The 25,253-nt window shown below is 35.9% G+C and overlaps 1 pseudogene; it reads right to left on the bottom strand.

Moving 5' to 3' along the window:
* Positions 1 to 222: 222 nt before the first annotated feature.
* The window catches only part of LOC103011027 (paraplegin-like), a 57,104-nt pseudogene continuing 32,073 nt past the window's right edge, over positions 223 to 25,253 (bottom strand).

Genomic DNA, 25,253 nt, shown 5'->3' with positions numbered 1-25,253 from the left:
GCGTTGTGCAACATGTGAGCTCGGTGGACGTCTGGACTACGACGTGGTCGGGAGTGCCCAGTTCATGCATTTCCACCAGAAGGTAGTTGGACCTCTGCTCGTCCTCGGTGCTGGAGAAGCAGGACGTGCTGGTGGAGTGCTTCTTGCCCACCGCGTGAATTTCGTCGGTGTGCACGGTGCGGGGCCTTGGGCGGAGGCCTCTTTCCACAGACTCCGGGCGGCTCATCGCAGGAACAGCACCAGTGCCGCCGGCGCCATCGCCTTGGCTTGCAGTGCCTTCCCACCACGGCCGGCCCGGCAGCAAGGGCTGACTCCTTTCCCCATCTTTGTGGCGTCCGCAATCGCGCGAGGAGCCATTTTAATCCGATTGAAAGCACTGATTCCTCCTTCACTTCCAGTCTTTCTAGCCAGACGCAGAACATACCACAGGGTGGCTGAGCCCACTGCTGTCATCCCCAAGGCAGAGCGGGCATTTACAAAGAAGCCCCTAAGCCTGTAGGAAACTGACCTTGCGTTCGATATTCAGCTCATCTTCAGCTGCTGGAAGCTTCTCACAAATATGTCAGTATTTGAAACCTGCATTCTGTGCATCAAGGCCAGGCGAGGCCACACAAACACCACGGCTTCGGGGTGCAGATAGACTTCCACCACATCACTGTGGGGCACCACGTGGACCTTCTGTACTTGGCTCCTGGCCAGCATCTCGTGGACAAAGTTGGTCCAGGAAATGGTACCCCTGCTAGTGCTGGGCGAGACCAGCCGTCTCATGAGGACAGCGATGACACACAAGGTGAGTAGATGCTCCCAGTGCAGCTGGTCCTTCCTTTCCTTGAGCCTTCTCTCCTCCTCATTATCTTCCAGGGTCCTCTCCTTGGATTTATCATTGTCCTTAGTCCTCTGCTTCCTACTTGAGGTGTTAAAATAGTAAGTGCCGCCTAGAAGTTTCCGCCTAGAAGTCTGACTGGATTATGGACTATACATGCTTTTTCAACAACAATCCACTGATCCCTTAAAAGGCAGGGGTTAGCAGTTGGCAATTGCAAGCTCTGTAGCCTCGGCCCCCAGCCTAGGCAAGACCGGCCTGAGGCCTGTGGACAAAATTTAGCCCCCTCCTCCCACTCGGGTGAAGAGACCCGTGTTCCAGCCTGAGCCTGGGGCCCTGAAGACACCTAGAATACAGCCCAGACCCTAGTGGAAGGACATTTTTTCTTTCCTAGTTGAAGTGCTTTTTATTTTTAGAGCAACCAAAAACATTTACTATAAAACCTGTTTTAGAAATGAAAATAGTAGAAGCGAAAAGCTCAACATGATTCACTAGATTATGACAGTCCAGTTAGGAGCTGCAAGAATAAATAATCCTTGTTCTTGGAAAAAGGTCGAAAGAAATGACCTAATCTTAAAATCAAACACAGAAGCAAAAGGTGAAAACAAGAGAGAGAGAGAGGGAGAGAGAAAAATAACCTACATCCATGACCTTTGTGATAATATCAGTCTAACATATGCGTCTCTCAAATGTAGAATGAGAGGACTGAAAAAAAGGGTCAGAAACACAATGGAAAAATTAACACCAATAATTCTTAGAATTTGGTGAAAAGAATAAATTTATAGACCAAAGAAGATCAGTGAACTGCCAGAAGGATAAGTAAAAAGAAAACCATGTAGTTAAAGTACAGCAAACCAGAGGCTAAGGGAAAAATATTGAGATCACTACAGAAAAAGGACATATTGTACGTAGAGGAATAATGATGTGAAGAACAGTCTCATTAAAAAGGGGGGGGGGCAGGGAAACAGAGAAAGGCCAGGATGCATTCTTAGAAAATGAAAGCCTAAGGAAGACACATTCAGATGTACAAAAGTTGAGAAACTTAAATTATAACATAACTACATAATGAAGATAGTGTGTTATTGGATGAGAACAGAAGAAAATAAATCAATAGAGAATGAAGGATCCAGGAATAGACAAACACTTATAAATTAATTTAATTAAAAAAAATTTTTCCCCCATTTTCTTATTTTTTTAACATCTTTATTGGAGTATGATTGCTTTACAATGTTTTGTTAGTTTCTGCTATATAACAAAGTGAATCAGCTATACGTATACATATATCCCCATATCTCCTCCCTCTTGCGTCTCCCTCCCACCCTCCCTATCTGACCCCTCTAGGTGGTCACAAAGCACCGAGCTGATCTCCCTGTGCTATGCAGCTCCTTCCCACTAGTTATCTATTTTACATTTGGTAGTGTATATATGTCAATGCTACTCTCTCACTTCGTCCCAGCTTACCTTTCCCCCTCCCTGTGTCCTCAGGTCCATTCTCTACGTCTGCATCTTTATTCCTGTCCTGCCCCTAGGTTCATCAGAACCTTTTTTTTTTTTTTAGATTCTATGTATATGCGTTAGCATACGGTATTTGTTTTTCTCTTTCTGACTTACTTCACTCTGTATGACAGTCTCTAGGTCCATCCACCTCACTACAAATAACTCAATTTTGTTTCTTTTTATGGCTGAGTAATATTCCATTGTATATATGTGCCACATCTTCTTTATGCATTCATGTGTCGGTGGACACTTAGGTTGCTTCCATGTCCTGGCTATTGTAAATAGAGCTGCAGTGAACATTGTGGTACATGTGTCTTTTTGAATTATGGTTTTCTCAGGGTATATGCCCAGTAGTGGGATTGCTGGGTCATATGGTAGTTCTATTTTTAGGTTTTTAAGGAACCTCCATACTGTTCTCCATAGTGGCTGTATCAATTTACATTCCCACCAACAGTGCAAAAGGGTTCCCTTTTCTCCACACCCTCGCCAGCATTTATTGTTTGTAGATTTTTTGATGATGGCCATTCTGACTGGTGTGAGGTGATACCTCATTGTAGTTTTGATTTGCATTTCTCTAATGATTAGTGAGGTTGAGCATCCTTTCATGTGTTTGTTGGCAATCTGTATATCATCTTTGGAGAAATGTCTATTTAGGTCTTCTGCCCATTTTTGGATTGGGTTGTTTGTTTTATGATACTGAGCTGCGTGAGCTGCTTGTATATTTTGGAGATTAATCCTTTGTCCGTTGCTTCATTTACAAATATTTACAAATATTTTCTCCCATTCTGAGGGTTGTCTTTTTATCTTGTTTCCTTTGCTGTGCAAAAGCTTTTAAGTTTCATTAGGTCCCATTTGTTTATTTTTGTTTTTATTTCCATTTCTCTAGGAGGTGGGTCAAAAAGGATCTTGCTGTGATTTATGTCATAGAGTGTTCTGCCTATGTTCTCCTCTAAGAGTTTTATACTGTCTGGCCTTACATTTAGGTCTTTAATCCATTTTGGCTTTATATTTGCGTATGGTGTTAGGGAGTGTTCTAATTTCATTCTTTTATATGTAGCTGTCCAGTTTTCCCAGCACCACTTATTGAAGAGGCTGTCTTTTCTCCATTGTATATTCTTGCCTCTTTTATCAAAGATAAGGTGACCATATGTGTGTGGGTTTATCTCTGGGCTTTCTATCCTGTTCCATTGTTCTATATTTCTGTTTTTGTGCCAATACCATAGTGTCTTGATTATTGTAGCTTTGTAGTATAGTCTAAAGTTAGGGAGCCTGATTCCTCCAGCTCCGTTTTTCTTTCTAAAGATTGCTTTTGCTATCCAGGGTCTTTTGTGTTTCCATACAAAATTATTTTAATTTTTGACTAAGGGGCCAAAGCATTTCAGTGGGGAGGTAAATTCTTTTAAGCAAATGATCCTGCAACAACTGGATACACATAGGGAATAAATAAACCTTAATCCCACCTAATAGCATATAAAAACATTCATTTGAGATGGAGCAAAACTGAAATGCAACAGTTAAAACCCTAAAAGTTTAGAAAAAACAGTAGTGCATTCTTTATGCACCCTGAGGTAGACAAAGCTTTCTTAGAACATAGAAAGGAATAATAAGAAAGAGAAAACATGATAAATTTGACTTCATTAAAATCAGACTTTATCCAAATAGGAAACTTAATAAAATACACAAGCAAAATTTATAGTTGACAAAAGCCCTGTATAAAAAATATGTAAAGTACTCTCAAGACTCAACAATAAAAAGACAATCTAAAAAAAAAAAAAAAAAAAAAAAAAAGACAATCTAAAACAATGGGTAAAAAACTTAGATACTTCACAAAGAAAGATGTACAGCTGTGCAATAAACATGAGAAAAAAGTTCAACATTATTCATAAGGAAAACTTTAATTGAAGTCACATTTATAGATATTAACGAGAATGGCTAAAATTTAAAAGCCTTTTAACACCAAATGTTGGTCAGGATTCAGAACAACTAGTTCTCTCATACATGCTGATGAGAATGTAAATAATGCACCTTCTTTTAAACAAAGAAAGTTTGGTTGCTTATTATGAAGGTATATATCTGTCTCTGAAATTCTACCCTAGATATTTACCCAAGGTCAATGAAATTCCATGTCTACAAATAGTCTGTTGCAAGAATATACAGAGATGCTTTATACAAGAGTCAGAAACGAGAAGTGGCCCTGCTGTCTGTTCATAGGAAAATGCGTGAATATTTTGTGGTAAAGTCATATAACAAAATACTACTCATCAGTAAAAATAAACAAACTACTAATACATATAAAAATAGATGCTTCTCACAAAAAATGGTGGCAAATGAACCCAATTCAAAAAATTATATGCTGTATGATTCCATTTGTAGTATATTCTAAAACAGGCGAAACCAATCCATGATGGAAAAAAAAAAATTATAACATTGTTTACCCCTGTGGAGGGTGAAGGTATTGATGAAAAACAGCCACATGTTAACTTTCTGAGGCAATGGAAATGTTCTGTCTTCGCAGTATATGCATTTATCAAAACTCATTAAATTATACATTTGAGCTTTGCTCATTTCACTCTAATTAAATTTTATTTCAAAGAAATAAAAAAGAAAGGTAAACAGATACTGAATTCTAGTTAGTAGGTTTCCTTTTTATTTGTTGTTTAGTGGTATAAGTTACCAATTTTGAAACTATCTTCTGTTTGCTAAGTTTGAGCAAATGTGTAATGAGGACCAGATTTCTCCCTTTTTGGAAGGGAGTTAAAAATATTAAAAAGAAAAAAATATCTAGAAGGTTTACTGATGTGTTGGATAAAATTAGAGACACCAATAAGAGCTCTTCAGTTCAGTAGATAGATACAGAGATATGCATATTTTTGACTTCTGTTCACTGGTAAGGTGTAGAAGGTATGAATATACCTGGTGCCCAGTTTTGTTTTCTAAGAACTGTTGTCCATGTAAAGGGAAAAAGGAGTGTAGCCAATAATAGGGCTGAGCCAGAAAAAGTGAGATGCATGCTTGGGCCATCCTGTAGTGCCAGACATTAAAGAAGTGCTCTAAGAATCATGGAGATATGTCAGGAGAGAGCCACATACATTCAGAGACAGGGAGAAAGAGAGAATTTTAAAGTAAAAAAGGAAAACTGTCCACAACTGGTGAGCGTGAGAAGAGCATGAAGCAACTTATCTGTAAATTTGAAATTAAAACAAGGTGAAATGTAATAAAATATATTCCAGTAGATGTCTTAAAAAGGATTGAAAGCCACTAGTCTCTTCAGTGTGTCTGAACTCACCCCTGGAATTCTGACTGCATTCTTCTTTTAACAATACTTTCACAATGGATGATGCCTATTTCCTACATCCCTGTCCCAACCAGCCCCTCAGAATTCAGCCCACTGAAGATCTTAAAGGATTTCCCCAGCAGTTCTGAGGAGGAAGACGAGAAAAGGGCTAACGATGGAATCTTGGTGATCAGGCACTGGCCAAAAATACAGCAGAGGCTGCTCCTGAACTTTAGGATTTCAAAAATTCTTAGATTTTTTTCGATATTTCAAAATAAAAATTAATTTCTAGTGTTTGGCCGATTTTAACAGCTTAGAACCTATTTCCCTGTCCTAAAAATCAAACATACACAGGTGAAAGCTGGTGTAGAATAAGTTCGTTCTGATGCCTTGGTATCAAATATACACTCTAAACTTTTATCACTTTACCTTTTACCTTTATCCTTGTCAAGGCTCCCTTGTAACTGCTGAGTCACAGTGTCCCTTCTCAAGTTTAAATTATCTCCATAAATTTTCCTTTCATCCCCGAATTCAGGACCTTTTATGAAGGCTGCTTTCCTCACATCTCAGAATCCTCCATCACTGACATATTCACCTGGGGATCTAGCTTCTCTCTACAAACTAAACGGAATCTCCACTATTGCTGGTCCCAAAGACAAGTACCCAGACAGTTTTCCTTCTTTTTTTTCCCAGCTTTTTTCAGATATAATTGACATATAATGTTATGCAAGGTATACAGTGTGATGATTTGATATACATGTATATTGCAAAATATCTACTATGATAAGGTTAGTTAACACATCCTTCACCTCACATGAGTACCATTTTGGCATCGTTTTTGTCTTGGTGAGGCCATTACAGCTCTACTCTCATAGCAACTTTCAAGTAGGCAATATCATACTGCTAACTATGGTCATCAGGCTGTACCTTAGATCCCTGGACCTTATTTATCTTATAAGTGAATGGTTGTACCCTTTGACCTGTGTCTCTCTATTTCCCCGACCCCTCAGCCCTGAGCAACCACCGTTCTACTCTGTTTCTGTGTGTTCAGTGTTTTTATGTTTTACATATAAGTGAGGTAATACTGTATTTATTTTTTTTTCAATAGACAATTTTCTTATAATGGGTCTAAAGGCAAATCACCGGGGAAACAGAACAATCTAAACAATTTAGATATGGGTCGATGGCAAAGATTAGAGTGTTTTTAAGTCAACAGTTCTTGAACTTACATTTCTGCCTGCCATTTGAGATAGTAAAATGAAGGTCATTCTGGCTTTGGATTCTGGCTTCATATTTTTGAGAGTAGGATTCCCACCCTCAAACTTACCTCACTACTCAAGCAAAGTAAAGGGGTCTTGAAAACTTTGCCCACTGTATCCATTATGTCTGAAAAGAAAATTGAAATTAACTCTGATGACACAAATTAGACAGAATGAGGAGGTTCTCTATCTCTCTCTTTCTTTATTAAACAGGAGACTCAAAGAAAATAATTTAATTTTTCTCCTAAGTATTGTCTCAAATCCTACCTTCATATGGTTCAAGATTTATTTTCTTTGGTCAAGTTTTCTTCTCAAGGAAAAGCTGTGGGTGAGGTGAGATATGGGTGTGCAGTGAGGTACAAAAACTAAATATATCTCATATAGACCTTTGAAGGAGAGATCTTAGTGTGATTAGAGGAAGAGCAATTCTTCAAAGTTTTATGATACTCTTTCCTAGTTAGATTGCAGTATGTATGAAGAAAAAGTGATTGGACATTTCTTCAGATAAAAATAGTTACTTTAACTACTGAAAACCTGATTATAGTTAACTAGCAACTGGTTATTCTTCTCCATGTTATACAAATTCTAACCCTAAACCAGTCAGTCTCAAATTTTTCATACCTATCTGTGAGATATCGCTGATCCCAAGAAACCTAGGTGTGTGCACACCCACACGTACAACAACTACGTGGATAAGAATAAGCAAACAAAAACCTCGAAGCCTGTATGTACTGGATCAGTAGTAAAACCTCTCCATATAGTTTTTATCTTTTTTTTTTTTTTTTAAGGCTCTGGATCGACTTCATTTTTCACACCAAAATAAAGCCAGATGAATTAAAGATTTACATATAAATAGTGAGATAAACTTCATATATTTCTGTATTGTTTCAATTCTTTTAGCAAGCACACTTCAAAAAATGTTTGAATATGGTAAAATATACATAACATAAAATTTACATTTTAACTGTTTTTAAGTGTACATTTCAGTGGTGTTAGTACATTCACCTTGTTGTGCAACTATCACCACCATCCATTTTTCCAGAATTTTTTATATTCCCAAATTGAAACTCTACCCATCAAACAGCAACCCATTCTACTCTCCCCCAATTCTACTTTTTGTTTCTATAAATTTGACTACTCTAGGTAATTCATATAAGTAGAATCATACAGTATTTGTACTTCTGTGGCTTATTTCATTTAGTATTAATGTCTTCACGGTCCATCCATGTTGTAGCATGTGTCAGAATTTCCTTCCTTTTTAAGGCTGAATAATATTCGATTGTAGTTTATTTATCCATTCATCTACTGATGGACATTTGGGTTGTTTCCACCTTTTGGCCATTGTGAATAATGCTGCTATGAACATAGGTAGACAAGTGAGACGAGACACCAGAGAGCTCTCCCCACCAGCCTCACCCTACCCCATCCCTGTCTGTAAGTCAGGAACAGAGCTCTCACCAGAAACCAAATTGTCCAGAAACTTGATCTTGTGATGTGAGAAAATAAATTTCTGTCATTTAAACCATATGGTTTTGATCTTATTTCACTCATTATTCTATGATGAAATTTTGTATAAATTTTCATTAGAATTAGTTTTTTGTGGAGTCTTTAAAAAGGAGTAATTATGGTTAAATGCTCCTTTAATTAATAATATCTGAAAGCATTTAAAGCACTGTTCACTTATCTGTTTCTCAACAAGACAAAACAAAGCCTAATAACTCTGCTGCTGTAAAAATTAGTTTCTTAGGTGTAAATGATACAGGGGCTGTTCTTCTTGATGATTGTATTTGTGTCATTCTTTAGCTTTATTCATACTTTATTTTATCTTGAACTAGCTTCTAAAATCTACCGTTGAAAACAGCGTGAAAGCTCCTGAATTAAGTTCTCTAGGGCGGCCTGCTCACTTTCTCCTGAGGGAAATGAAGTATGCCTGTGGCTGTTAAAGGATGATGCTCTTATTTTTTCCGAATGTATTTCCTGGTGTAGATGGGAGAACTCAGTCCTTTCAGAAATTGGCTGAACAAATTAAATCAGAATTTTGTTCTTCCCACCTCCTTGATTTCCCCGATCCTTCTCAACATCTTAATGAATGTTGTCCTTTGAGCCATAATTCATCTGCTACAGAACATGCAGGTTCAAGTGAGGGTAGTAATTTCCTAAGGTGACTTGACTGTCAGAGAAATTCCAACAAAAAAACTAATTTTAAACTTAATGATTCTTATAAATCACACCTAAGAAAAACAAGGGGAGTTTTCCCTTTGAATGCTATCGAAACCAAATGAAACTAAAGTAGAAGAAATTTAATGGTTGGAAAGCATGGGTTGGGACTCAGAAGAAAACATCTTGTGTTTATTTTGTTCTATTCTGTGGTAATTTATGAAGTCTTTAGTTTTCACCCCCTTAATATGTAACATCAATAATTTTATCAGGTGAACATTAAGAGATGCTCTCCTCTTTAGTGTGCTACCAATAGGTGGGCTAATGTTTAACCAGCAAAAGAAAAAAAAAATCCAGGAAGTCCTCTCAGTTATTTCAAGATGAAATAAAACGAATCAGGCATTTTTTTGATGAAAGATCGTAATTATTTTTATAACCTGAAATGGGAACTTCTGACCATTGATGAAGCCAAAGAGAAGACAGGACCCTCCTCCAGAAACACATGTGTAATTAAATTGCTTAGGATCAGTACTCCATCCCCTTTCCCCTCCTTCAGACATTCCTTTCTTAGATCTTTTATCAAATATCTTTACTACAAGGAAAAAATGAGGCTGGACAAATGAGTATACTGTCAGTCGTTCATAATTTTTCTATTCTAGTAAAACTTTCTTTCAAAAGATCAGCTGAAGGATAGCACATCACCTGTAGTCTGTGTAGCATTAGAATCATGATATAGTAAAAAAAACCTCCAGAATTTATGCACAGCTAGTATAAACCTCATTCTTGTTTTAATTAAAAACATCATACACTGATATTTGGTATTTTCACATGTAGAGATGCAAATTAGATGGTTCCAGCCATTAGAAAAAATTTGATATTTGTTGCAATGAATAAGTGTTACATTGAAATACATTAAAGTAAACATGTTGTATATTACTGTTCATTGCTATATTCACATGTTTATGCTTAAACATATATGGGAAGCTGTACCCATAGATAGAGACTCTGTTTCTGAGGACTAACAGACTCAGATTTCCATTTATTAGTTATATGCTTCTGGGGATGTTGCTTGGTCTTTCTAAAACTTATTTCCCACTATGCAAAATTTGGGCAATTCCAAAGGACATTTCACATGATTGCCCTGAGGATTACATAAAATTTTGTGTGTGTGTGTGTGTGTGTATGTGTGTGTGTGTGTGTGTGTATACACACATATATATGTAATTAAAATTCTTGTATCTTTTTTAGCCCCCTTCACCTGTTATGGACACGCCCCCCCTACCCCCTGCCTCTGGCAACTAATAATCTGTTGACAGATGACAATGATAGGCGCATAGATGATTCTAGGTATAGGTTTCCACCATAGCTGTTTTTGAACTTTCGCAGTTTTTAGTATTGTAAAGGATTACAGAAGACAGTCTTCACAGGGAACTTCTAAAGTTGGATACTACTAATAATCCCTTCTCTCCATCATACTTATTAACATTAATGTGATTTTTAAAATGTTTTCACTCCTCAGTGCAAAGCCTTATTTGATGCTCAGGTGTAAATCCTAATTAGTTTAAACTCATTGTGGTAATATGGTAATAAGGCATATGCACAACAGCATCAGTCTGGCAGTGATGCAGAGAGCAAGTCCTCTGGTAAATTCTAGGAAAATTTTCCTCATTCTCAAAAAAGTGAATCTCTTCCTCCTGCAAACATTGTCATATTTGAATGTAGCATCGGGAAATGGCAAAGTCATCTTAGAAACATGAGGAGAGCTCACTTGAGAAAAACTAAGGGCATGATCATGAAATCAAGTGCAAAGATTAAAATAACCAACTCTGGAATAATTCTACCTTTGTACATTTTACTATGAGAGATGTTTTTGGCCTTAAATTTTAATTATTTTGAGTGGAATTTATCTTATTTTGAGTAGAAAGTAATTTCACCCATCCATTATTGGTACAGTTAGCTGAGGAGAAGTGGGGGAAACAACCTCAGTATTTGAGGTTTGGAGGCTGATAATTTCATTTATCTGGTGTAAAACATTTTTTTTTTTTTTTTTAATTGAGGATCTTGAATCAGATGCGTATGTTTGATTGATTGATTGATTGATTGATTTTGGCTGTGTTGGGTCTTCGTTTCTGTGCGAGGGCTTTCTCCAGTTGTGGCAAGCGGGGGCCACTCTTCATCGCGATGCGCGGGCCTCTCACCGTCGCGGCCTCTCTCGTTGCGGAGCACAGGCTCCAGACGCGCAGGCTCAGCAGTTGTGGCTCACGGGCCCAGCCGCTCTGCGGCATGTGGGATCTTCCCAGGCCAGGGCTCGAACCCGTGTCCCCTGCATTAGCAGGCAGATTCTCAACCACTGCGCCACCTGGGAAGCCCCTGTAAAACATTTTTAAACAATTGTTGTATATGGCTCAAAACAGAGTCTGTGTAATCATCAAGCCATAGCATTAGGGAAAGTGGAAAGTCAAATTCAAGATGTTGGTGTTTGTTGGCCAGTGCCTGCCAAGCACGTATATGCTTTTTTTTTTTTTTTTGGTAAAAGTAAACAATATTTCAGACCAAAATAATTTTCCAATCTTTGGTAAATAAAATATTTTATATATTAACTATGTATTTATGATTTTCATTATCTTGACTAAATTTACTATCATAAAATGCTCTGATAATTTTGTGGTCAAACATCTTCCACTCAGGGTGTATATATATATTTTTTACTCTTAAAAATAGCTGTAGACTTTTGTTTGTAGCGATTAGGTAAAGTATGCATCCTCATACTAAAAACAACTGAAGAGTGGTGGTTAAAATATGTTTAACTTAATCAACCAGTTGGAAAGGAGGTATAGAATATTCAGAAGCTAAAAACTAATTGAAAAGGGGATCTAGAGAGGTCAGCAGAGCATTGAAACTTTCTTTTGCCTTGAAAATATTTGATAAACCTTATTAACTTTCAGTCCACTGTGGATAAAGCTCACAGCCTACTCAAATGTGTGGAAGCTCATAAGAGACCCTTTGCCCCATTAAACTGGGATCCAAGAAGACTTAATCCTTACTGTAGCAGTTAGCTGTAACTGCCCAACCTCATTTTGAAAGTACACACAGTTCATGACTTCAAGGAGAACTGCTTGTATAAACCTTGGCGCTCAGGAGGGGAATATTTTTTTTTTCTTTAGATTTCATAACCACAGGTCAACATCACAGCAGGTTTGCATACCAAATTCACACTATCTGGATATCAGGCAATCTCAGGTGTACAATTTGTTGGAGGTGGTATGCCATCCATATAAAATGTCAGAAGCAGGAGCAATTTCTCCCCAGAGTAAACTGCCTTAAACACTGGCCTCAAATTTGTCCTCAAACAAGGCTCAAAGAAATGAGCTTATGGTGTAAACAACCCAATCAAAAACATGGGCAGAAGACCTAAATAAACATTTCTCCAAAGAAGACATACAGATTGCCAAAAGGCACATGAAAAGATGCTCAACATCACTAATTATTAGAGAAGTGCAAATCAAAACTACAATGAGGGATCACCTCACACCAGTCAGAATGGCCATCATCAAAAAGTCTACAAATAATATATGCCGCAGAGGGTGTGGAGAATAGGGAACCCTCCTACACTGTTGGTGGGAATGTAAATTGATTCAGCCACTATGGAGAACTGTTTGGAGATTCCTTAAAAAACTAAAAATAGAGCTACCATATGACCCAGTAATCCCACTCCTGGGCATATATCTGGAGAAAACCATAATTCAAAAAAATACTTGCACCCCAGTGTTCATTACAGCACTATTTACAATAGCGAGGACATGGAAGCAACCTAAATGTTCCATTGACAGAGGAATGGATAAAGAAGATGTGGTACATATACACAATGGAATAGTACTCAGCCATAAAAAAGAATGAAATAATGCCATTTGCAGCAACATGGATAGACCTAGAGATTATCATACTAAGTGAAGTAAGCCAAAGACAAATATCACATGATATCACTTATATGTGGAATCTATAAAAAAATGATACAAATATTCTTGAATACAAAACAGAAATAGACACACAGACATAGAAAACAAACATGGTTACCAAAGGGGAAAGTGGGGGGGATAAATTAGGAGTTTGGGATTAACATATACACAGTATTATATATAAAATAGATAACCAACAAGGACCTACTGTATAGCACAGGGAATTATATTCAATATTTTGTAATAAACTGTAAGGGAAAAGAATCTGAAAAAGAATAGATATGTACATGTATATATATATGATATATATATAAAAAACTGAATCACTTTGCTATACACCAGAAACTAACACAAGATTGTAAGTCAACTGTACTTCAATAAAAAAATTTTTTTAAAGTTGAAAAAAATATCAATGAAACAAAATGCAAATTGAAAAACACAGATAAAAAGATTAAAATGAAAGATAAGGAAAATGCTATTTATAAAAACTTGTGGTATACAGCTAAATGCTACTTAAAGAAAAATGTATATCTTTTATGTATATAATAGGATATATGAAAGCTAGCATATAAACAAAAACAGATTATTGAAATAGAAAAGAAAAATGTAATAGAGAATATCAAAATTGCCAAAACAGTGTCTTCATTGACAGTTACCAAAATAGAAAAATATTTGGTGAGGATTAAGAGAAAAAATAAGGGATTTCAAAAGAAAATGAAACAAAATGGTGTTCTGCAAATGTAAATATAAAATAAAGTTATATTTACTAAAATTTATATCAGTAGGGAAACTTGCATTTATTTCCCAATAATTTACTAAAAATGACCCCCAAAGAAAAACTAATCTTGTAATAATTTATTAAGTTGAATCAATATTCCGATATCTTACAACAAATTAACAGGCCCAGATTTTGTTTCCAGTGAATTCTACCAACTTTATAAGGAGCACCTAGTGTCAAGCTTGCTCAAACTATTTCAGGACCTTTATCTTATTGTATGATAAGTACAGCCTTGACCCAAAGACTGATGAAGACATAACCAAATGGAAAATTTTATGCTAATTTCATTCATGGTTATGAATGTAAAAATCTTAAGTTAGACCTTTGTGGTATGAATCATGAATCTGGAAATAAAATTGGATTCATTTCAGGAATTCAGGGTTTATTTAACCTTATAAAATTAAATAATGTAATTCACTAGCATGTTAGCAGAAAAATAATTCATAATGTTCACCTAGTAGGCACAGAATATATATTTTCATGAAATTTCAATCCATCTGTGATAAAAATTTAATTTAATTATAAAAGGGTATTTCCATTGCCTGATAGTCTTATCAGAATAATTAAATTGTTTAATACATTCAAAAATAGTATAAGTTTATTTTTCACTCACTTAACAGTTCAGGGTGGATTCACATTGTTGAACAGCTGTTCCTTAGTGACCTTAGGGGGCAGTTGCTTTATCTCTCATCACGCGCCTTTAAAATAGGATGACCATATAATGTGTTATTCAAAATGGGATATCTTTGACGGTGACTGGGGGAACTACGAATCATTCTTCTAGAATGCCAGGTTTAAGTCATTATTACCCCAGACAAACTGGGGTAGGTGGTCATGCTTCAAAAGGATCCTTCTTTGGTCATAACAATTTCTGTCTTTAGGGTGGGTCATAGAGTGTGAAAGAATATAAATATTTTACCTGAGAAGTTTTAATGGGCAATCTTGAAATTATATGCATCAATTTTAATCAGCTTCATTTGCTGGAACTTGTCACACAGCTTATGGAACTGCAAGGTTGACTAGGAAATCTGGTCAAACTTTTTGCTCATAAAGTAGTAGAGGATAGATTTTCATCAACAGTTAGTGGTCTTTGCTATACATAATATATCTAAAAAATATGGAGCAAATATTATACTTAATCATGAAATATTACAAGAATGGTAACTCAAGATCAAGAGCAAAGCAAAGATACACAATCTTATTTAATATTGTTTTGGAAATGCTACCCAGAGATAAATGAGGCAAGAGATACAAAGATTGAAAAATTATTCAAAAGTGTTATTATTTTCAGATAATATGATTCTCTTTAAGAGACCCCTAAAATACTATACATAAATTATTAGATGTGCAGAGTTTAACATGGATTCTGGATACAAAATTAACATTAAAAATAACATCCACTCTCCAACAATAAATGTTATTAAAAATCACATAGACGATTTGCCACGGCAGCATTAATAAATGAATATACATAACAAAAGCTGTATAAGACCAGTATGGAAATGTTACAAGCTTTATTAAAATATATTAAATAAGACCTAAGTAAATTGAGATATATACCATGTTATCGATTAGAACACTTTATATTAAGAGGTCAGTTCTCAAGAAGTCCAATAGGTTCAGTACAATACATATTGAAGAAAATCCATAGTAAATAAAATCAAACAAAAATCTGCAAAGACTTTCTCTTGACAATCTGAATCATACACACATACACACACACACACAGAGACACACATATGTAGCAGTGCACGGAAGAGCACACACACACAGACACACATGTATCAATACATGGAGGAACAAAGAGCCCAAAATAATTAAGATACTGTTTACTTTTGGTAAAATATTTCACAGATTTTTTTTCATAAATTACACATGACTATATTTGTTATAATATTTTTATTATGCTATATATTTTATTTTCTCTTCCCAATATTTTAGAGAAAAAATAAAAATGTTGGCTAGTTTAATACATCAAATATTCACGCCAGACTTCTGCATGAGAATTCTGCGAGAGATTTGACCAGGAAACAGTCAAGAATCCAGATTGATAGTATTCACCTGTACAAAGAAAAAATGCAAATAGATTTCTCTGTTTCACAGATCTTTATCTTCAACTCATGTTGTTCTCTTGAGTTACAAACTTGTATATCAGGCTCACTCACATCTCCACGTAGAAGTTGCCTGGACACTTAAATTTGTTTTAAATTGACCACATTATGTGTACATCTTCACTCCTCATCACACAAGATCTAATTCAACCAGCTGTCAAAGTAGACACTTGGATATCACTCTGGAATCTTTCTTTTCCTTCTCTACTTCTACTGTCTCTCCTACTGTATAAATATCAATCACTGCCAGAGGGAGGAACACTCCCAAACTCATTCTCCGAGGCCACCATCACCCTGATCCCAAAACCAGACAAAGATGTCTTAAAAAAAGAAAATTACAGGCCAGTATCACTGATGAAAATAGATGCAAACATCCTCAACAAAATACTAACAAACAGAATCCAACAGCACATTAAAAGGATCATACACCATGATCAAGTGGGGTTTATCCCAGGAATGCAAGGATTCTTCAATATACGCAAATCAATCAATGTGATACACCATGTTAACAAATTGAAGGAAAAAAACCATATGATCATCTCAGTAGATGCAGAATAAGCTTTTGGCAAAATTCAACACCCGTTTATTATAAAAACCCTCCAGAAAGTGGACATAGAAGGAACCTATCTAAACATAGTAAAAGCCATATATGACAAACCCACAGCCAACATCATTCTCAATGGTGAAAAACTGAAACCATTTCCTCTAAGATCAGGAACAAGACAAGGGTTCCCACTCTCACCACTGTTATTCAACATAGTTTTGGAAGTTTTAGCCACGGCAGTCAGAGAAGAAAAAGAAATAAAAGGAATCCAAATTGGAAAAGAAGAAGTAAAACTGTCACTGTTTGCAGATAACATGATACTATACATAGAGAATCCTAAAAATGCCACCAGAAAACTGCTAGAGCTAATCAATGAATTTGGTAAAGTAGCAGGATACAAAATTAATGCACAGAGATCTCTTGCATTCCTATACACTAGCAATGAAAAATCAGAAAGAGAAATTAAGGAAACACTCCCATTTACCACTGCAACAAAAAGAATGAAATTCCTAGGAATAAACCTACCTAAGGAGACAAAAGACATGTATGCAGAAAACTATAAGACACTGATGAAAGAAATCAGAGACGATACAAACAGATGGTGAGATATACCATGTTCTTGGCTTGGAAAAATCAACATTGTGAAAATGACTATACTCCCAAAAGCAATCTACAGATTCGATGCAATCCCTATCAAATTACCAATGACATTTTTCACAGAACTAGAACAAAAAATTTCACAATTTGTATGGAAACACAAAAGACCCTGAATAGCCAAAGCAATCTTGAGAAAGAAAAACGGAGCTGGAGGAATCAGGCTCCCTGATTTCAGACTATACTACAAAGCTACAGTATTCAAGACAGTATGGTATTGGCACAAAAACAGAAATATAGATCAATGGAACAGGATAGAAAGCCCAGAGATAAACCCACACACATATCGTCACCTTATCTTCAACAAAGAATGTACAATGGAGAAAAGACAGCCTCTTCAATAAGTGGTGCTGGGAAAACTGGACAGCTACATGTAAAAGAATGAAATTAGAACACTTCCTAACACCATACACAAAAATAAGCTCAAAATGGATTAAAGACCTAAACGTAAGGCCAGATACTATCAAACTCTTAGAGGAAAACATAGGCAGAACACTCTATGATATAAATCATAGCAAGATCCTTTTTTGACCCACCTCCTAGAGAAATGGAAATAAAAACAAAAATAAACAAATGGGGCCTAATGAAACTTAAAAGCTTTTGCACAGCAAAGGAAACCATAAACAAGATGGAAAGACAACCCTCAGAATGGGAGAAAATATTTGCAAATGAAGCAATTGACAAAGGATTAATCTCCAAAATATACAAACAGCTCATGCAGCTCAATATCAAAAAAACAAACCCCAATCCAAAATTGGATGGAAGTGCTGAATAGACATTTCTCCAAAGAAGACATACAGATGGCCAACAAGCACATGAAAAGATGCTCAACATCACTAATCATTAGAGAAATGCAAATCAAAAGCACAATGTGGTATCACCTCACACCAGTCAGAATGGCCATCATCAAAAAATCTAGAAACAGTAAATGCTGGAGAGGGTGTGGAGAAAAGGGAACCCTCTTGCACTGTTGGTGGGAATGTAAATGGATACAGCCACTATGGAGAACAGTATGGAGGTTCCTTAAAATACTAAAAGTAGAACTGCCATATGACCCAGCAATTCCACTACTGGGCATGTACCCTGAGAAAACCATACTTCAAAAAGATACATGTACCACAATATTCATCGCAGCACTATTTACAATAGCTAGGATATGAAAGCAACCTAAATGTCCATCGACAGATGAATGGATAAAGAAGATGTGACACATATATACAATGGAATATTAGCTATAAAAAGGACGAAATTGAGTTATTTGTAATGAGGTGGATAGACCTAGAGTCTGTCATACAGACTGATGTTATGTCAGAAAGAGAAAAACAAATACTGTATGCTAACACACATATATGGAATCTAAAAAAGCGGTACTATGAACCTAGTGGCAGGGCTGGAATAAAGAGACAGACGTAGAGAACAGACTTGAGGACATGGCGGGGGGGAAGGGGAAGCTGGGATGAAGTGAGAGAGTAGCACTGACATATATACACTACCAAATGTAAAATGGATGGCTAGTGGGAAGCAGCTGCATAGCACAGGGAGATCAGCTCGGTGCTTTGTGACCACCCAGAGGGGTGGGATAGGGAGGGTTGGAGGGAGATGCAAGAGGGAGGGCATATGGGCGTATATGTATACATATAGCTGATTCACTTTGTTGTACAGCAGAAACTAACACGACATTGCAAAGCAATTATACTCCAATAGGGATTAAAGAAAAAAAGAGTATTATATATCTTAGCCAACAACAACAAAATAATCACTGCCAGAAAATAGATTTGACAGTAAAGTATTTTGTCATTCTTTCTGCCAGTTTTAAATCCCCATGCACTGGTTCAGGCTATTATCATTTCATGATGATTACTGAGACCCAGATTTGTCTAGAGGTATGTCCCATTAATCTGTGCTTCTCACTGTGTATAGAGTACAGTTTCTAAATCAGAATTGATGAGATCACTCCCCTTCTTTCAATTTTCTAATGCTTCAGGTGTTTTTAGGAAATATATAAATCCAATTATATAGACAGGTTAGGGTAGATTAGGCTGTAGAATCAAATAAATTCCCCAATGTATACAGTGGCTTGGTGACAGACTGTGTTAAATTTCTGCTTATGAATCAGCCACATGGATGTTACTAGTCTTTTAGATAGATCCCTGCTGTATACTGATTCAGGCACCCATGTTTTTCCTGTCTTCTGGCTCTTTATAATCTAGTTCAAGCCATCAGAAAAAAAACATCATGAATAACATAATAAGGCACTGCTGCTTTCTAAAAGCCTAGAAATGAGACTCATTTTCTGTTGTCTGGAAATTAGTTCCACGGTAACGTCTAGCTGAAAAGGAGCCTGAAAAATGAAGTCAGGCTGCGTGCTCAGGAGAAAGAGAAGAACATGGATTTTGGTAACCAATTGGCTTTGAGGATTTTATGATCTGGTCCTCTGGTCCTGCTTGCCTTACAGTGTCTCTTGCCATTTCTGGCTCCCTCTAAATCTCTTCTCTAACCGTGATGAATTACTGCAATCCCTTACATTCTCTTTCCCCAAGACTTGTTTTATGTATTGGCATTTTCTTTTTCTTTCCTTCTTTTTTTTGATTTTTTACTTTATATTGGAGCATAGTTTATTAACAATGATGTGTTAGTTTCAGGTGTACAGCAAAGTGATTCAGTTATACATATACATACATGTATCTATTCTTTTTTAAGTTCTTTTCCCATTTAGGTTATTATAGAATATTGAGCAGCGTTCCCTGTAGCATTTTCTGATTGAATTTAACTTTCCACCACAGGCCCATTGTTAGGAGCTGAGTTGTGTCTCCAAAAATCTTACTTTGAAGTCCCAAATCCAGTACCTCAGAATATAACCAGACTTGGAGATAAGCTATTTAAAGAGGTGATTAAGTTAAAATGAGGCTCTTAAGAGTGGTGCCTAATCCAGTATGACTAGTGTTCTTACAAGATGAGGAAGAGATACTTGGGAGGCCTGCATATAGAAAGACCGTGTGGTGACACACTCAGAAGGCAGCCGAGGAGAAGGTCTGAGAAGAAACCAAACTGTAGCTTTAGCTAACACCTCTGTCACTTCTGTGACTTTCTTCATGGGCTGACAGAGATGTGATATATGAGTGTATGGGCCAGCCTAAATCAAGTGGGGGTTGAGGCAAGAACAATGGAAAGAAAGTAAGAAAACAATGTGAAATTCAGACATCTAAATCCCTTGCAACCGATTTCATGATAGGAAGAGGACTGTATCTCAAGATAGCCAGATCATAATGTAACGTGATGGATAAACTCTGATGAATAAAAGCTAATTATTTCTACAAACTTTGAACATATACATGGTTAGCTGATACCTTCGCACGTTACCCAATACTGATGCATGGTTTTTGCAAACTGCAACTGCAGTCTTGGGGAGTGGGACCTTAAGAGCCCTGCGCTATGCCTTGAAATAGCATAGTTGTATTTTGCCTGAGCAGGTATAAATTATAAGATAGACACAGATTTACTAGCACCGGTAATTTAAATGTTGTAGCCATTAATGTTATTTAAGAGGCTTGGTGAATAATAGCTAACTCATTTGTACCTCTTGTCACCAGACTTCTCAATCTGCTGAGTAAACAAGATCATTGAAATTTTGGTTGTGAATATTTCTGTGCTACTATATTCTGTGGCTTAGAACACAGATAATTTTTTTCCTGCCTGCTCTCTTAAGCAGATAAATGCATGATCTCAAAAGTTATTAGCATATCAGAGTAATTGACTGTAATAAAAAATGAAAAATCCTAATAACGTTCCTATATGTCATTCCCATAGACCTCAATTATTCAGAAGTTTCGTAATGCTGCTGCTGCCTAGCAGAGTGTAACCCATTAAATATGTAACTGGGCTAAAATATAAAAGTTTCTCAAATGTTCATAGGATGAAATCATGGTGGTGTTTTAAAATTTAATGTTGCTTAACCTGCAACACAATGAATTCCTCTGCCCAGATATAAAGTTTATGATGTGAAAGTAGAAATTAATCCATTGTGTTTTGTAAAACTGGTCACACCAAATTTTTATTTTGCTTTCTTTGTTCAGCTTTTGATTTCTGCTCTAAATATGCAGTTTGCTCTAACAAAGTTTTAAAGTTTGAAAAGAAGAATGGGCATCTAATAAATTATTGTGTATGTTATTCTTATCACAGGTGAATAAGATCAAGAAAAATAAAATAGGGAGAAATTAAGTTGTTATATATTTCAAACTTTCATCTATCTATCTGTCTATTGAAGAGCAAAGAACCAAGAGTAACCCAGACACATTTAAAAAAGAACAGAAAAAGTTAAAGTACTTCAAAGGTAATTTCTTCATAAGCTTTATGAAAAATAAACATGTTAGTTATTACATGTTAGGTAACATTCAACAAATTTATTATCTAACAAATATGTTAGGTAACATGCTTTTTTTATCATTTTACAATAAGCCACATTTTTGTTATATATGCTTAATATTTTATAAGATAAAGTATAGGCAATTTTATTTATATACATGAGGAAATATGCAAGTCTACTCTGTGTAGTAATCAAGATCTGTAAGTTAAAAATTGTAGAAAAATATAATGATATATGTCCATGGAACTTTAACAAGACTATAGATAATTTGTATTCTGAATATTATTCTTGAAAAGAAGAGCAGTATTTCCAAAATGTACTTAAACTAAGAACATTATCATATTCAGAATCCATTCTTTACTTTAAAAACACTCGGGCTTCCCTGGTGGCGCAGTGGTTGAGAATCCGCCTGCCAATGCAGGGGACACGGGTTCGAGCCCTGGTCAGGGAAGATCCCCCATGCCGCGGAGCAACTCGGCCCGTGAGCCACAGTTACTGAGCCTGCGCGTCTGGAGCCTGTGCTCCGCAACAAGAGGCTGCGACAGTGAGAGGCCCGCGCACCGCGATGAACAGTGGCCCCCGCTCGCTGCAACTAGAGAAAGCCCTCGCACAGAAACGAAGACCCAACACAGCCAAAAACTAAAATTAATTAATTAAAAAAAAAAAAAAACATCATTTTTAGAATTTATAACATATTTCATACGGCTGTTTTTCCTCCTTAACCTTTTTATAGATATGGGCATTTTGGAAAACATTCTGAGGGCAGTTATGTAGATGAATTGCTTTGGGCACCGAGTCACAAAAAGGTTAGAGTTTTCTGTTCTCTCCCTCCCTCCCTCCTTCCCTCTCTCTCTCCCTGTCTCTCTTTCTTTTTTTCTTCCTTCCTTCCTTTTTTCCTTTTCTTTTTTGTTTTAAATACAGCCTGGAAGCATAGATACGAGGGTGAGAGATGACGAGGAAGGTAAACCATTCAGGATTTGGGAGAGATTTTCTAATTTAAGATGCTCAAAGATAAATTTTCTTCTTTCTAATATAATCAACTGAGAATATTTTAAAACAGGCTAGGACAACAGTTGTTACCGGTTCATGTGGAGAGGATTAAGTCATAGGATAAGTTCAATTTAGATTTCAATAACAACATCAATCTTCATTTTCTACTTTCTTAGAAAGCAATGTTGGAAAACAGGAAAAGCCGCAATATCAGTCTCCTCTCTTGGGTAGGGCAGTGATATCAACAACTTTCAAATAACCTGGCCTGTGTGTTCCTTTCAGAAAATAGTACTGACCGGTACTCTTTGTATGCATTTCTGTTTGTTTCATTATATTAATACATCTTTACTTACATGGTATCAAAGGGAAAAAATTAAAAGTTATGCCAGTGCCCCAAAGGTGCACATACCTTCGTGTGTGCGCATGCACACACACATGTACACACTGCCCAAAATTTAGTGTGTGAAAGATATTTTATTCCATGGCTTTTGGTTAAATGGAGCAAATCAAAGTGATTGAAGTAATAATTAACCCCCAGTTAAACTATTTTTTTCTCATAGAACATTTGGAAGAAATCCACTTGATTCTACCTTCAAAGAAGCAGTCATATAAAACACTTCTTCATTATCCTAGGAGTTGAGACATTTCAAAACTATGAGTAATTCAAGAATCTGTTGGCGAAATATATAAACTGCCAAACACATACACACACGTGGACACACACGTGCACACACTCTTTTACCGTGCTGAAAAAGATTTATTTGAAATAAAGGTTTATGTATATTAACAGTATGCTAACTGAATCTTTTAAGGTCTGAAAATACTTTAAAATTGAAATGAGGGAATCAAGGACATTTCCAGGTTAAAATAATAAGTTGGGGACTTCCCTGGTGGGGCAGTGGTTAAGAATCCGCCTGCTAATGCAGGGGACACGGGTTCGAGCCCTGGTCAGGGAAGATCCCACATGCCTCAGAGCAACTAAGCCCATGTGCCACAACTACTGAGCCTGTGCTCTAGAGCCTGTGCTCCACAACAAAGAAGAAGCCACCACAGTCAGAAGCCCACACACCACAAAGAAGAATAGCCCCACTCGCTGCAACTAGAGAAAGCCCGTGCACAGCAATGAAGACCCAATACAGCCATAAATAAATAAATAAATAAATTTTAAAAATTACTTTGTATTAATATAGTATGTTTGTGACAATCAAGGAACCAGTATTGACATATCATAATTATTAACTAAAGTACATACTTTATTCAGATTTCTTTAGTTTTGTTTAATGTTCTTTTTCCTGTTTCAGAAAACTACATTATGTATATTCATTATGTTTCAGACTTCCTTGTTTTTGATGACCTGGACAGTTTTGAAGAGTACTGATCAGGTAATTTTTAGAATATTCCTTAATTGAAACATTTGTGAAGATTTTGTCATGAATGGGTATTGGATTTTTCAAATAGCTTCTCTGTACCCATGAACATGATTATATGATTTTTTTTTTCCTTTAACTTGTGGATATATTAGGTTAAATTTATAAAGTTTGAATGTTGAAACAGCCTTGTATACTTAGAATAAATCCCACTTTGTCTTGGTGAATAATTCCTTTTAGAGTTTGTTGGCTTTGTTGAGGATTTTGTGTGAATTTTCTGAAAGAGTTTGGTCTGTAATCTTTCACGTAATATTTGAATCTGGTTTTGTTTGTGTTGTGCTGGCATCACAGCATGAGTAAGGATTGATTCTCTTGCTTTTATGTTCTTGAAGAGATTTTGGAGAATGAACATAGTTTCTTCCTTAAATATTTCATAGTATTAATTAGTGAAATCATCTAAGTTTGGTGCTTTCTATTTGAAAGATTTTTCAGTTATTGGTAGAATTGTTTTATAGGTAACAGGTTACTAATGTTACCTATTTCTCTTTGTGTGAATTTTGGTAAATGTGATATTGGTCCATTACATCTAAATTTTCAATTTTATATGCATGAATTTATTATTTTCCCTTGTTAACTTTTAATGTCCACATATTAGTAGTGATAAACCACTTTTCATTTCTGATATTTGTAATTGTATCTTATCTATTTTTTGTTTGTTAGCCTCGCTAGAGATTTATCAGTTTTATTCATGCTTTATAAAAAAAAAAAAAGTTTTTGGTTTCTTAAATTTCTCTTTTTTTTCTCAATTTTGTTGAGTTCTGCTCTAACTTTATTATTTCCTTTTTTATTCTTGTTAACAGTATACTAATTGAATCTTTTAAGGTCTGAAAATACTTTAAAATTCAAATGAGAGAATCAAGGACATTTCCAGGTTAAAAAAATAAGTTGATAGTAGAGGACAAATTTACAGTTTTTAAAAAATTTTAGACTTAATTTGCTCTTCTTTCTCAAGATTTCTAGTGCAGAGCTTAAGTTACTGTTCTCTTATACTTCCTCCTTTTTAATACATATGTTTATTTAAAAGTGTGTCCTTTAATCTGCAGATATTTGGGAATTTCCAGATGTCTTTCAGATGTTGATTTCTAGTTCAGTTCCATTGTCTGAGCACTTAATTTGTATGATTTCTATTTTTTTTAATTTGTTAAGGGCTTTTATGGCCAATAATACTGTTTAGTTTTGTGAATGTTTCACGTGAGATTGAGAAGAAGGTATATGTATTATGCTGTCGTTTGTATGTTGTATTCTATAAGTGTCAATTAGATGAGGTTGGTTGATAATGCTGTTCAGTTCATATCCTTATTGATTTAATTGATGCTTAACCAATTACTGAATAAAAGAGTATTGAATTCCCCAAGTTTAATAGTGCAATTGTCTATTAACTCCTTAAAATTTTAACTTTAGCTGGATGTATTTTGAAGCT

Source organism: Balaenoptera acutorostrata, chromosome 2, assembly GCF_949987535.1.
Source record: "Balaenoptera acutorostrata chromosome 2, mBalAcu1.1, whole genome shotgun sequence".
In the NCBI taxonomy this organism is placed as follows: domain Eukaryota; kingdom Metazoa; phylum Chordata; class Mammalia; order Artiodactyla; family Balaenopteridae; genus Balaenoptera; species Balaenoptera acutorostrata.
This window is presented reverse-complemented; position numbering and strand designations above follow the sequence as displayed.